The 14,367-nt window shown below is 40.5% G+C and overlaps 1 long non-coding RNA gene across 2 annotated transcripts in view; it reads left to right on the top strand.

Moving 5' to 3' along the window:
* LOC141806927 (uncharacterized) overlaps positions 1-14,367 on the top strand; it is a 126,212-nt gene that overhangs the window by 41,112 nt on the left and 70,733 nt on the right. For both annotated transcript variants that reach the window (XR_012599799.1, XR_012599800.1), the window contains exon 2: positions 3,375-3,471. This is a non-coding gene — a long non-coding RNA (uncharacterized LOC141806927). The remainder of the gene's footprint in view (positions 1-3,374; positions 3,472-14,367) is intronic.

Below are 14,367 nucleotides of genomic sequence, written 5' to 3'. Positions count from 1 at the left end.
AAAACTTCTCCATGTCTTTGTCCAGGTGTCATCTCACTGAATGTTGCAGCCTTACTTTTGCTTTCTGTTTGACTTTCTTTGTATAGTCTGAGGTGAATCATACCAATTTGAGCCAGCCAATGTAAGCACTTCATGAAGCACTTAAATCTGCCAAATTGTTGATGTCTGAAGGCAAACCTTCTCTTGATTTTCCCGCTGCCTCTTTACACAAGCAGACTACCAATGATTTAACTAATGTGTGTTTAACCTGCTTTCAGCACCTGTAGCAGGACAACTTAAACAATCCTCTCCAGTGAACCCACAGAAAGTTGTTTCTCAGGACAAACAAGTGAGCTAAAGAAGCCACTAAAGCTATTTGTCCCTCATTCTCTCGTTGTTTCCTTCATCCCGGATTTGATAGCGTCCTGTGCTTGTAAGGGTTACTGTACCCAGCCCATAATGCGCTCCAGACGGCCTGACTTCCTAATGACTGGTTGTGCTCTAAGCCTTTCCGGGCATGGCTGTGGCTGCGAGCCTTACACACACACACACACACACACACACACACACACACACACACACACACACACACACACACACACACCAACACACACACGCACCACGTGTTGACCAGTCCAACTGTGTGCCTCAGTCATGTGTCTGTCCCAATCTGTACCAAGACTGTCGCCATGTTATTTTTTTTTTTTATCTCCCTGTTAAGGTAAACTCATTGTATCTCGGCTACATTCTTAAACTGTGCTCCACTTTTTCTTGTACATCCTAAGATATTTTAAAGATGCTGAAGTGCAGGTACTTAGCAAAAAGCACAAAGGTAGCAAACATGTCAGGAGCTTGTTTAAACCCCATCACCCTCTGGCCTCTTTTTCACCGTTTTCTCAAATTGATTCAGGACGAATCAACCAAAACAAAATCTTTCAAACTCTTCCAACTCACCCCTCTGGTGGTCCTCATTTCTCGATAGTGCTCATTCTGATACCTCTTTCCATAAGTCTGGAGGGCCCATGTGCGCCACCTCAGCAGGGGGTTGTCCGTTACCAAAGCAACAAGTGTGTTTGTTTGGTGCAAGACTTCCTCTGCTTTTTTATTACTGACCGAGATGGTTAATTGAACGTTTTCACATTTTTCCTCTTTCCTTAGTCTGTGGTGTAAGTTGTTGAAATGTGATGCTAAAAACACTCTGAGCCATTTCAAAACATTTCTATTCACCAACTTTGAAAGTTTCATGGTTTTGGATGTATAATTTTATGTTTGGGAGAGGCAGATGGGAAAAAGAAAAACAGGAATTGAAAAAGAGCCAGAATATTTCAGCAAGTAGAGTTTCACAGCTGTAAAATGATACCAGCATGTTTTCAGATACTATACAATATAAAGACTTTTTTTAAAATAAGATTTGTACTTGTACTGTTATTTTGGGCCACAAAGGCTGAAAAGTCAAGGCACTTCTTGCATAACCTATTATTTACAGTGAAACCGAGACTCACCAGAACTTACTGATGAAAATCCTTTAAGCAGGATGTGATAAATCAACAAATAACAGCTTTTATTTTGGCGGGAGACACAGTCGCCTTTTGAGATGTTAATTGGATGGCAAACTATGACGTCTTATTCCCTAAAATAGATCTCTGCAAAAACAGAAATCTACTCGTGTTAATCCTATTTCTAGTAAAAACTTATTTTAGGACTCAATTTCACCTGACAAGTCAAGAAAAAATGTCTTATTTTAAGATATAACAAGAAAAGGACTCAGAGAGCGCAGACCTCCACCAAGCATATTGTGATTGTCACGCAACTCTTTAGTCCTACTTTAATGTTGTGCTCCATTTCAGCAGACTGTCTGCTACAATTTGGTGTTAGTTGCAGGTTTGTATAATAATTTGTTACCTGACAGTGTTGAAAATGGTGATGACCCAGTACATATTTCATATTCCAGATTTTAGTATCCAGAATATTGCCAGGATCTGGATCGTACTTTAACATCTGTCATAAATTATGGTGACCTTGCCTTGTATTGTTGTGCAAAGCAATCCGACCATTTATAGTGGAGTTATATACACATATGGTGGAAAAACAGCCCTATCTCACAATGATAAAGAATCCTTTAAAAGAATCCTGGATCCAGAAGGTGATCCAGATCACCTCCAAAATTTGATCAGTTCTTCCTTATCCCTTTTTGAACATTTCCTGAAGATTTGATCAAGATCCTTTGGTTACTTTTTGAGCTTTGTTGTTCACAGATAAACAAACTCCCAAAAAACATAACCTCCTTGGCGGAGGTTAAAATGTTTAAATTGCTTGTAACATTTTAAAAAAAATCTGTCAATTTACTAAATAAGTTATTTGTATTAAGACAATATTCTTATGTCTTGAATGTGGCTCAAATAAAATGTGATTAAGTCCTTTTTGAATGTATGATTAAACAGTAATAATAACCCCATGACAAAAACACTTTCTTAAATTTCAGTTTTTGCAGTGCAGACATGCAGCAGAAGTGTTTGGAAGTTACGTCTGAGCAGACTACTTTATAAATGTCGGTATATTACTAAAATAAAAGATATTTGACAACTAAAAGCAGACTTTTCACTGAATATTGGTCCATTAATTCCAACTAAAAATGAGTAACTTTTGACTATTAATTAGCAATAGTATCGGCTAAGATAAAGACACAGCTCAGCTGAGTCAGCATCCAGGAGTTTGGGCCCCTGAGATGAAATCTTAAATCTGCAGCAGCAAATTTTCCTCGAATAGAACTGCATCTCTCTTTTGATGCATGTCTTTTCACACAGGGAGAGGCAATAATCTCTTAAGTTGTTAAGTATTTACCCACACAACCAGGCTGTCCCTCCAGGCCCATGTCTGCAGGCTTCAACTGCTCGGCCCATATGTGAATGATCTCACTCTTGAATGCCCCAAAGTCCACAGCTAAGTGTATACAGTTGTGTATGTTCATGCCAAGAAAAACAAACAGCCTCTTGAAAGTCACTTGCAAAGGAGGGAGTGTCAGAGCTTGTTTGAGCTTTAACCTAAATCTGGGGGAAGTTCTCGCTTGTTTTTGCACTACTCAAGCTTGGATGTGTAAAACAGACCATACAACAGTGGCTGACAATTTGAAAATCCACACAGGGTTTCACAACGCACAGCTCCATGAGACATGATAATAACAGCCCGAGCATTACATGATGAATCTGTTCTTATGGTGACATTTTCTCTCTGACACTAATGCTGTTATTCTTCCCTCTACTTTCCACTCGCCTCCGCCCTCCTTCATCTCCAGGTGGCTAAGGACCCAGTGAGGGCCCCACTCTTTCACTGAAATGAACAATGTTGCTTTTGGCCGAAGCAAAAACCTCTAATTGTGAGCCTCCTATCTTTGTCAGGATACGCAGCTGATGCTGGGTGGCCTCCCCGCACAGGCATACAGTATTGTACTGTCACCTGAGGAAGCATAATCTTTCACTGACTCCAGAACAACAGGTGGGTGCACAAATACACTTCATGAACACACAGATGCACACACAAAAGGGCAGCTTGTGCTGTTGCATCCTGCCACCAGAGGGTGCAGACAATGTGCCCCCATCACCCCTGGCTACAGCCAGAAATTCCTGTAGGCACCAAAGAATGAGTCTCCGGATGTCGGAGCTGCTATAAAACCAACTACACAATGACCTGTGATAAGACACATTCAGACATTTTTCATGCACACACAAACGTGTTTTAAGATACAACCACGTACATCTGCTCAAAGATGTGTCATAAGATGTAATCGTTCTTAAACAAGCTCTCACTGTCTCTGTGTGTCTTCTTCTTTCTCTCACAGTCTGCCCCTTCATGCACTGGCTCTCTCACACATATTTACACACAAGTGGCACATGCTCGCACAAACACACACACACCCCTCCTGGTTTTTCCATTTCTTTTCTCTTTTTTGGATTCATGTCTATAGTTACACCAACCTGATGCAAAACACTATCAACTTAAAGAGGAGGGTATTATTTTTTTCCCATCTTTTAGACATGGATATAAAGTAACAACACTGGGTGTCCGTACTTTTTAAGTGTTAATTTTCAAAGTGCTACAATTCATATGTTGCAGAAATCTCTGGTACCATGAGATCTAGGTGAGATCTAAGAGGGACTTGCCTTGAAATATAACACATAATAATCTCCTAACTGCTTCATGACAAGCTGGAGGTGTGGGCCTCAAACACCAAGGGCCATTCACAGGCATAGGATTTTATTTGAGCTACAAATCCTTTAAAGCAACCACCAAAAATTAATTAATTTAATTTTAAAAGCGTTTCCTTGAGAAGGATGCAGTTTTGGGATCCCAAAAAATTAACAAACACAACATTGGTCAAACACAACCACAACACTATCACCAATAACAACTCACCACCTTGCTATTTACAAAATAATATATATCAGTGATAGTTTTTTCTTTAAAACACACCCAAAATTTAAAATCCAAGATTAAAAACAATGTGTGGGAAACAGTGCTTAAAACCATGAAAAAGAGATAATCATTTCATCTTCGTTGATTTATGCTCCGTCACTTGCAGTGAATCAAAACACACAGCAACAACCAGTGACATTTTCTGTAAGTGACCAGCTGATAATGAAAATTAATTAGTGCTGTACACCACCAGATACTGGGTGGACTTGAGGTCAGGAGGTCAAAAATATTAAATCCACTGTTGGTCATATCAGACCATGGGCCACTCTCACTTTTCCTTTGTTGAATTATTCAAACCTGCATGTAAATATGGAAACTTCATCAGTGCAGTGGATACTGAATGTCCAGAGCCAGCTGGAGGGAGAGAGGCTAAAAACATCAAACCTACTGTATCTGCTGGATCAGCAGCAGGTTTCACTTTGCGGAACTGAACAATATTTTGTGCTTTTTTATCTTTTGTCCAAAGTTTCTGCTTACCCATTGAAAACAAATACACACTGAGGAACTGTTTGGAAGTTAATGAGATTAGCTAGTATGTTTTACATTACAGCAAAAACAGCAGTAGCATTAGCTCAGGGCTAATGCTAACAATGTCAGAGAGATAGCAATGGTATGTCTGGAAGTGTTTTCAAGGGGCTCACATTGTTGAAATTAGCTTATCTGTAGACGTTTGTCCAGCTGCCTTTAGGAACTACGGTTGTGTGCTATTGGCTTTATGTAGCACCTCAGAAAACATTTCCCTAATGAGTTTTTGCCTTCAGTCCTTAGCTTCAAGTAATCTTGTAACCAGTATAAAGTTTGTTGTATTCCTCCATTTGTATTATGGTTCTAATGGACACCAAAAAAAAAAACAAGTTAGCTGCCAGCTTCACAGTTTGATGACTTTGGTTCATCAACTAAACTGTGATGTAATGGCAGATACTTGTACTCCTTGATTCCAGTCTATGTAACTAGTATTCACCAATACTCAACTCTACTTCATTGGAGACCTACCTAAAGTGGCTTCTGGACAAGACAGTTATTGCGCCACCTACAGGCCTGGCATGCTTACTACAGCATTTTCTGTCCCTCCGCGTTTCCGTGTAAACGCAGACTTTTTCATTGTGTTTTAGCATTTTTGGATGAAATTTTGTCGTGTAAGTGGGGCCTAAGTGGTGACCTCCAATGTTAAAAAGAGAAATGATGCTAATGAAGATGTGCTGAGAGCTGCAGTTCCTTGAGTGACCACTTGTGGCTGGTTCTTGAACCCTAGAAGACCCCATTACCGCTCATTTAAGTTTTCCATAAGAGGAATGGGTGACTTGATTAACAGCGGGGCAAATTACAGCTTGAAGCCAAGATGCTGAAGACCCATATACTCCATCTCTTTGCTTTTTGCCGAGTCAACCAGCATAGGGTTGAGTCAGCATTTCAAATATGGTGACCTTCATAATAGGGCTGTAATACCCTTCTCCCTTACTTCCATTCAAGAAAGCGCTTTCATTTTTTTTATCCAAAAAAAAAAACAAGTTAATGTTATAGCAGGTAATCGACACAAAAAACAGTTAGTCTCTCATATTTCCCAGATGACTTGACCTCTGGTGATCTGTTCATTCCTATGTCACAGGAAGATATCCATGCTAAAAAGCTAATGTGGCACAAATAATTTGCTTGAGTTCATGCTTGAGTTTGAGTTTGTGTTTTAGACAACTCTTGCGAATTAAGTGTTAAACATTGTCTTTCTGAAATGCTACTAAACTACAAATTCAAACATGATGATGTTCAGTGGGCATAATATTTCCAATTAAAACAGTTTTGGTTTAGCATGTTAGCATACTTGCGGGTCGGTTTTAAGCACAAAGTAAGGCTAAAATTGGCTTGTTTGGCCATTTATCATCGCCCAATTCTAATTAGACAAATAGAAATCTTGACGTGATCTTGATTGTCCATGTAAAAATGGAGGTCACATCATGAAAAGATAATAAAAAACTCACACGAGCAATTAGGAAACCCCTGCAATAATTATTCTACAAAATGGAACAGAAAGCCATACTTGGAAGGATTCAGCTTCTTGTAACCATTTGTGTGAACAAAGATGAAGCGAAATACATTCAGTTTTACTCCGCATCAAGATGATAAACCTACAACAGGACCCAGCAATCCAGAGGTGAAACAGAGAAACAGTAGAAAGTTTATGAAGTGTATGTGAGAAAGAGCATAAAATGAAATATTTGAACTGTGCTTTCTGTAAGAAACTCGAATTCATATAAAAGTCGAGTGTACTAAGATTCTGTTTCATTGGTTATGTTCCCTTTGATGTTTTCATATTTCATAATCCATGTTTTTTGTATTTTTAAAATTAGTTTCACATTCTGTGAACAGTCTGTGCAAACTGTGCAAACATCTGCTTGTAACCCTGGATAAAGTTTGTGAGGCTGATGTGTCATCAGGACAGAGTCATATGAATACATCAAACACAGACACACAGGCCTGCTTTACTGTCCATGTTATACATTACTCCTGCCCTCCAGCACATAAGGACATTCTTAGATACACAGAAACGCATGGAACAACATACGAGCTAACTCTGCAAGGCCAGAAGACATGCAAAGCAACAGCTCTTTCCATCAAACTCTGATAACCTCTGGCTCTCGTTAGCTCAGAGCAGAAACAGACTGCCGCTTTAAAACACACATATGCATGCACACACCACAAATATCCCACCCCCAGCGTCCCTAACCATGGCTGACACATCAAAGGGCTGTGTCCGAGGAGGGAAGTCAGGGAGGGTCTGGGGAATCATGGGAGACAAAGGAAGCGATTAAGAGATAAGGATCAGTCTAAGATATGACATTTCATCCTGGCCAGATCCGGTAGACACACTCCATTCAGGGAAAGAGAGGAGGAGGGAGAGAAGGAGGGAAGGAGGTACACGGTCTCTCTCTTTTCCAGTCTTCCTTGTACCTTTTCCCGCTTTCTCAAATCATCAGTAAACATGGCAATGAGTTGTCAGGCTGGATATCCTACAAAACGGACTCTGACGGTCTTGTTCCTTGAGTTCTGACCACCTCACCCAAATTTTCCCTGCTTATACCTGTGCTTTAAAAAACACAGGAAAAAGTTGGGAGAAACTTCAGAGGAAAGAAAAAATATTAAGGCAGCTACATCAACTTAAACTCAACAGACAGCCATCATTACAGCACAAAAACATTAACTGCTGGTCATTTGCAACCTGGTTGTAAATTTTCCTCAGCCATTCTGCCAAAGCACCTGAAGCTCCTCATTTCATTTGCCCTTAAATAGTATTCGGGAGCACAAAGGGAGTGAATGCCAAAAAAACGTCCTCATTGTGGGCCTAATTGCCTCAGGGTCATGTTACGGCTCCGGTTTCACGTTGTTGCTTTCAAACTGTAGCTCGCAAGCCAGGGGCACAATCCACCTGCCTCTCAGAGAGCCACACAAAGGGTCAGCGTATGAACACAGAGGGAGTCTGTTAGCAAATAAACACTGAGATCTAACTCCCAGCCAAACAACAGTCCTCTTCTCAGATATTTATGCTCATGAAAAGCGAGAAGCCGCCAGTAGCCGACAGCAGCTTCTGTAAGTAACCAAAGCAAAACAATGAGCTGTCACCAGATGACACCATACTGTATATCAACTATTATCATGCTGAAAGACAAATTAGTGCTTCATAGAGAGGCCAATGAGGGAATGAGATGTAGCAGTTGTGCATAAACAGCTTTGTCTAATTACAGGAGGCTATTTTTTACAACGTCTCACTTAGCCAGAGGCTTCAGAGGGCTGGAGATTGTTAAATAAGGGATACATGCTTTTCCCACTGCCTTTAATTTCCTGCCATATGTGTAAATAAAGACAAGGATGTGAGAAGAATATGTGACTTTTCATGTCGCCACTTGTTTTTTACTGCAGGCATAAAAAACAAACCAAAAAGGTCTGAGGAGCTTTCAATATTCACTGGACTGAGAAATTTTTAAATGACGACATTTATGTATTTATATCTTTATCCAAACTTGTGCATATGACTTGACGGTGTTTCTGCCTCTGCCACATGTTCAAGTTTTTATCCCCTTATGAGGTACGTCACATGATCCTGGACCAAAAAAAGCCAAAACAAATACAGCAACTGTTTCTATCCCATTATGGATTTTCAACAGGTTTATAGTTATTGCCTACAAGTTGGTAAGACTTACCATTTAACTGAGTGTTGGACTGCTCAAAATAATTGACAAGTAGAAAACAAAAAATCAGAAGTAATTTCTTGAGAATTAGAGCCAGTGTTTACTTTTTCAAGAATTATCATGCGCTAGAAGCACCTATTTTATTAACAAAACCAATGATTTTTGGCATTTTTCAGGATATTTTGTAGCTGAATTCACAGCACTCCCACTTGAAGCTAGCGCACCCTTTAGATCACACTAGGATTATCAATTTCATCTCTTATTCATCAACCAATCAAAATCAAGAAAGTAGTGGGGCGTCTGAAATCAACTTCATCAGCCACAGTGGCAGAGGCCTGTGGGAAGGAGAAATGAACCTGCGATTTTAAAGCAAATGTTTGTAGAGCATTTTATAACACACTTAAAAAAGTTGAAGGGCTTCAGGACAACTTTTGTAAGCTTGTAGCAGTTAGCATCAGTAATAACTGTTTTGACAGTGAAGCCATGGTGCTACCAGCTCCAAAAAATGCTGCTGATGGACACAGACCTTTACAAAAAATTTGAAATGTATGGAGACATATAAGCTTTTTAAGATTTGACCTGAAAATTTTAGGTTTTAAAAGCTATTGAAGACATAAAGTTACAATAAGACTCTTTTTGCATTTGCCTGTATTGTTTTTTCATAAGCAGAGGAATAACTGCATTTTACTGAAGGGCAAAGAAATAATGCTGACAGTAAACTAGCTTATTTGTCAAGACAGTAAAAAGTAAATTAGGCAAAAAAAACTTTGAAAGAAGGGAAGTGCAACTAGTGTTGTGGAATAAGTTTAAAAAGAAAAAAGCTTTGCCATCTGTTACAGCAAAGACATGGATGAAAAGTGTTTTCAGTGCCTTGTAGTGCTGGAGGGCTGGCCAGCACACCTGTTCGGTTGGAGAAGCGAGGCGGAGGCTCTAAATACAGGCCAGAGGAGCGTCGGGGGGCCGGGCTGTCCAGCAGCCATCTTTTCATTAGCCGTATCTAATGAAACTGCTCAGGGCTCGAGGAAGAAAGGCCTACTGCAGGGACACCCTGCCCTGCCCGAAATTACACCAGAGACTCGCCCACAAAAGAAGCATTCCGTCCACACAGCGACACCGGCACTTGACACCAAATTTTAAACCCGCAGGTTGTTCCTTTGACAAGTGGAAATTTCCACTGTGGTCCCTTCCCAGTTGGAGAGGTTTGGTGGGAGAAACAAGGGGGTTTAATCACACAGTCACACACTCCATGCCCCCGACCCTCTGCTCCTGCACTCTTTGTTTGGGAACAGTTGTCAAGATGGAAATATCTGATACTCTTTCTAATCACTCAGGCACCAATTACTGTTATTAAGGTTTCTTTGAGAGGCCGTCATTGTTTTTCTTTTAACACCCCTGACAGACACCAGCAGAGCTAACAGCCCAACACACAGGGCAAACACAGGGCTGTAACTGCGCACATGTACTTAAGTGTGCATGTAATGGCAGGCACGTACAAACGCACCCCTACACACACTGTTAGTTAGAGGAAGCTTAAAGGAGGTAAGAATGACCAAAATCCCTAACAACCGTCAATCACTATCAGTGTTTGTAGTTTACTCCTTTTGGATAGCAACAAGTAGCTTGCTTTACTTGAAACTTGTGGAACAAGTGATGAGAATAATGAAAATCAGCCGGGTCAGTTGAGTCGGAGAGCAAAAGCAAGTAAAGGCAGAGCAGAGCAATATCTTCAACATGTAAAAGAACCAAAACTGGAAAAAGAAGAGTTTGAACTTTAACAGACACCTGCAAGTGAGATGCTAAAGTTAGCCTACTTGGACTGTCGAGTACAATACTATTAGCAAGCTGATGGCTATAGCAGCTAGATTTACTCAATCATTAATCCAAAGATGTTTGGTTTGTTAACTTTTCATGGATCAAAGGTGGGGTTATGAGTTTGTTACACACCTACATAAAAGAATCTCCCTCATTAAGAGTGAGGCGCGCATTTGCTAGCGACACACAGCGCTGTAACCTTTTTTGAACCCTGAACTATTTGATGTTAAATAAAATGTGTTTTCTACACAAGTTCCTACACTGCCACCTGAGGGTCTTACAGATAACAGTGTGGTGTCAAAGGTTGCTTTTTTTTACGCTTTTACTTTACTTTAATGTTATACTCCCTTTCAGCAGACTGTCTGCTACAATTTGGTGTTAGTTGCAAGTTTGTGCGATAATTTGTTACCTGACAGTGTTGAAAATTATGATGACCCAGTACATATTTCATATTCTGGATCTCAGTATCCAGAATATTTCCAGGATCTGGATCATACTTCAACATCTGTCAGAAATTATGGTGACCTTGTCTTGTATTGTTTTGCAAAGCAATCCAACCATTGATTGTGGAGTTATATACACATATGGTGAAAACAGCCCTATCTCACTATGATAAAGAATCCTTTAAAAAAATCCTAGATCCAGAAGGTGATCCAGATCACCTCCAAAATTTGATCAGTTCTTCCTTACCCCATTCTGAACATTTCCTGAAAATTGGATCAAGATCCTTTTGTTACTTTTTGAGCTATGTTGTTCACAGATAAACAAACAGACAAACTTGCAAAAAAAAAAACCCTCTTGGCGGAGGTAATAAGAATAAAAGAATAGTTTTACTCAAAATGACTCAACTCAGTTCAGGTTTTGGGAACTTGGACTTGAGACTCAGCTCAGACTTGTTGGAGGTGTATGTTGAAGTGTAGTGACTGGGACTACAACATATTAATATTAAATGAATACTGCAAATATGTAATTAGTATTAAAACATGCATAGTCTGCACCTGCTTCATAAGTAAATGATGGCTCTCTGGTTGTCCTTCCTTCAAAATTACAAACCAGCTTGGATCCTAGTGTCATTTAATTGACTTTATCATGTACCTTTCACTATGTTTGAAATGCAGTCACCTTCAGCAACCTTTAAAGTAAGACGAGCACATCTTGTAGTGACAGTAAAGTGGTTGAAATCAATTAAAAACCTTGATGAAATATTGTTCCAGCATTTTGAATTCACCCGTGTCCGAACCCTGAATGTGGGTCCTACACTTCCCATCATTGCCAGCACTGTACTGACTGTGTGTCTGCTCTTCATGCCTGTGACCCCGGGGTCAAAGTATTCCATCGATGACAGCCTTATCCCCCTTAAATGCAGCGTGCAGTGTCCCGGCTGCCATGTGCCAGCAGCAAGGTGTGCGTGATGAGAGGAGATGAGTCACAGACAGGGGTGAGAGGAGGTGTCACACAGATAACCCCTACAGATGGACAGCGGGAAGGGTCTAAGGTTTCAGACCTCTGTGTGTGTGTGTGTGTTTGTGTCTTTGTGTAAAAATGATATACCCTGAAAATGAGTATAAGTGGAATGTGTGTGTGTGTGTGTTTGTGTGGAAGTATGAGTGGGAGAGTGAAACAAGAGGCCGTGACCTCGAGCAGCACTGACATGAGCTTTCATCACCGCAGCCCCTCCTGATTCTCTAACGGACAGAGAGAGCAGAACAACGGAGCAGAGGCTCACTCTTTCCAGAGTGATGCATTATGGTCCATGAACACTTGTTTCTCTACAGCAGAGTATCAAAGCTGTTTGGTTGATTTATTAGTGTCATATTAAACTGTTATTTTTAGTTGGCGGCCGCTGAAACAGCAACAAAGACAAGTTGACTGGGAGGATTCAGGAGCAGCATGTGTTTGTAGGACTATGTTCCCATCTGTTTTCTTTTTCTTCTTCTGTGGTATCTCAGAACTTTGGCAACCACAAACATTGTGCATCGCCAACAAAGCTTGGCAGTGAAGTAATCTAATAATATTAAGAAATTCCTCATACTCTGTGTGATCTGTGCAGATAAAACCTGCACTTTTTGATCCAATTTAGCTGAAAAACAACAGGTGTTAGGTCATCTTATTTGCTGTGAGACATCTGTGTAGGGTTAAATGCTGATTAAAGGCTGGATGTAAGTGCTACATGTTAATTGGTTTGGCTGTGATGGTAAGGAACAACCACACTGAATGAAATCACCGTTTCAGGCTCATTAAGTCCGACAGAACAAACATTGTAAATAACACTAGTTAGTGATTGGCATTGGAATAAAAGCGGGGTAAATATCTCCTGTTTCTTTACACAAACCATAAAACAGCGCTGAGCATGCAATGAGGAAATGATCTTTGGTTGATTTGACAGATTCTGGTCCACATGGGGTCAGGAAAGGGAGAGAGAGATATTTTACAGTGAAATGAACGACTAAATTTTGCCCCTCATTGACCTAAAGCTGGTTAAATCTTTGTATGAAGATGCATGGAAACAAGGCACTGGTCTAAACTGGGTCATACTGAAACAGCCCTCTTTCTCCAGAATTAGAGATGATTATAAATAAAATGTGTTAATTCTGGCCTTTTATGCCTTAATTCAGAGTGGACAAGACAAAGGATAGCACAGGAAACAGAGTTAGAGTTGGGAGTAAGATGTAGAAGAGGCCTCAGGTTGGTTTCCTCCCAGGCCCCCTCTCAAGGGCTTACCTCATTGGGCGTGTGACCATAGACTGCATATAGAATGGCCTAGCTCCGCTTTTTACCATTGTACAGCTTTGATGCCAAAATCTCCCCGTCTGAAGCTCTGCCATCTTGTAAATTTGCAACCAGACTCTGTGCAGGACAGAATCTGTGTGGAGCCTCGTAAACAAAAAAAAGTGAATTTTCTTTCTTTTGAAAGTCTAATCTCCTCTTGGCTCTCCTTTCTGATGTATCTTGCTATTCTTGTAGGATCGAATCAATCATCATTTCACGTAACAGAGCTGTAATGAAAAAGGACGCTTTTCAGAAAAAGAGGACTTGAACACGTTGCAGCCCAATAATATATTCATATAACCATACAAATGTGAGAAACATTACTATGAGGTGTGCTTATCTTTTAAGGTTTGACACAGCCCCATTAAAATGACTAGGGAGACAGAGTTTTTGACCAATACAGCAGCCAGTCACCAGGGGGAGCAGTTTTTGTGGCAACCTCACGTCGAGCTGAGCGAGATGATGTTTTTCACAGTCCATGTGACTGACCTAACTGTTAGGTCACACTGGTGGCCAAGATGATCATACTTGAATATGTGTTTAGCAACAATAAAACATTAGCTTAAGCTCATCACATCTTGGTCATTTGGAAACAGCTGAGATTTAGGCCCCGTTTACACAAGTTTCATCCAAAAATGCTAAAATGCACAGAAAAAATCTGAGTTTATACAGAAAAAATCTGAGTTTACACAGAAACGCTGAGGGACTGAAAACGCTGTGGTAAGCATACCAGGCCTGTAGGTGGCACTGTAACTGTCTTGTCCCGAAAATCTTGGAATCTCCACTGAAGTAGAGATGGGCAGATCATTTGGTGTATTGGTGAATGCCAAGAGCAGAAGTGGTACAACAGATGCACATTTTTTTGAAAGACAGGCAGCAGATTCAGTAGCATAAACACAACATGGTAGTCCGCGCCGATCGTAACAACGGTACTGTTGTCCTAGTGTATGCGCTAGTGCAAAGCGGAGCGTGATGTCAGTGTTTCCGCTGAAAACGATGGCTAACTGTCTACACAGCAATTGTGTTGGCAGCATTTCAGAAAAAATTCACTCTGGAGGCTGTTTTCAAAAGTTTGCATTTTAGGTCGGCTGATTGCTTTTTTCGTGTAAACGTGAGGCCGAAACGCAACAATACTTTTTGAAACCTGTATGCTCCGATA

The sequence above is a fragment of the Halichoeres trimaculatus genome, unplaced genomic scaffold, assembly GCF_033239565.1.
Source record: "Halichoeres trimaculatus isolate MK-OKI-2021-1 unplaced genomic scaffold, fHalTri1.1 fHalTri1_scaffold_17, whole genome shotgun sequence".
NCBI classification, from domain to species: domain Eukaryota; kingdom Metazoa; phylum Chordata; class Actinopteri; order Labriformes; family Labridae; genus Halichoeres; species Halichoeres trimaculatus.
This window is presented reverse-complemented; position numbering and strand designations above follow the sequence as displayed.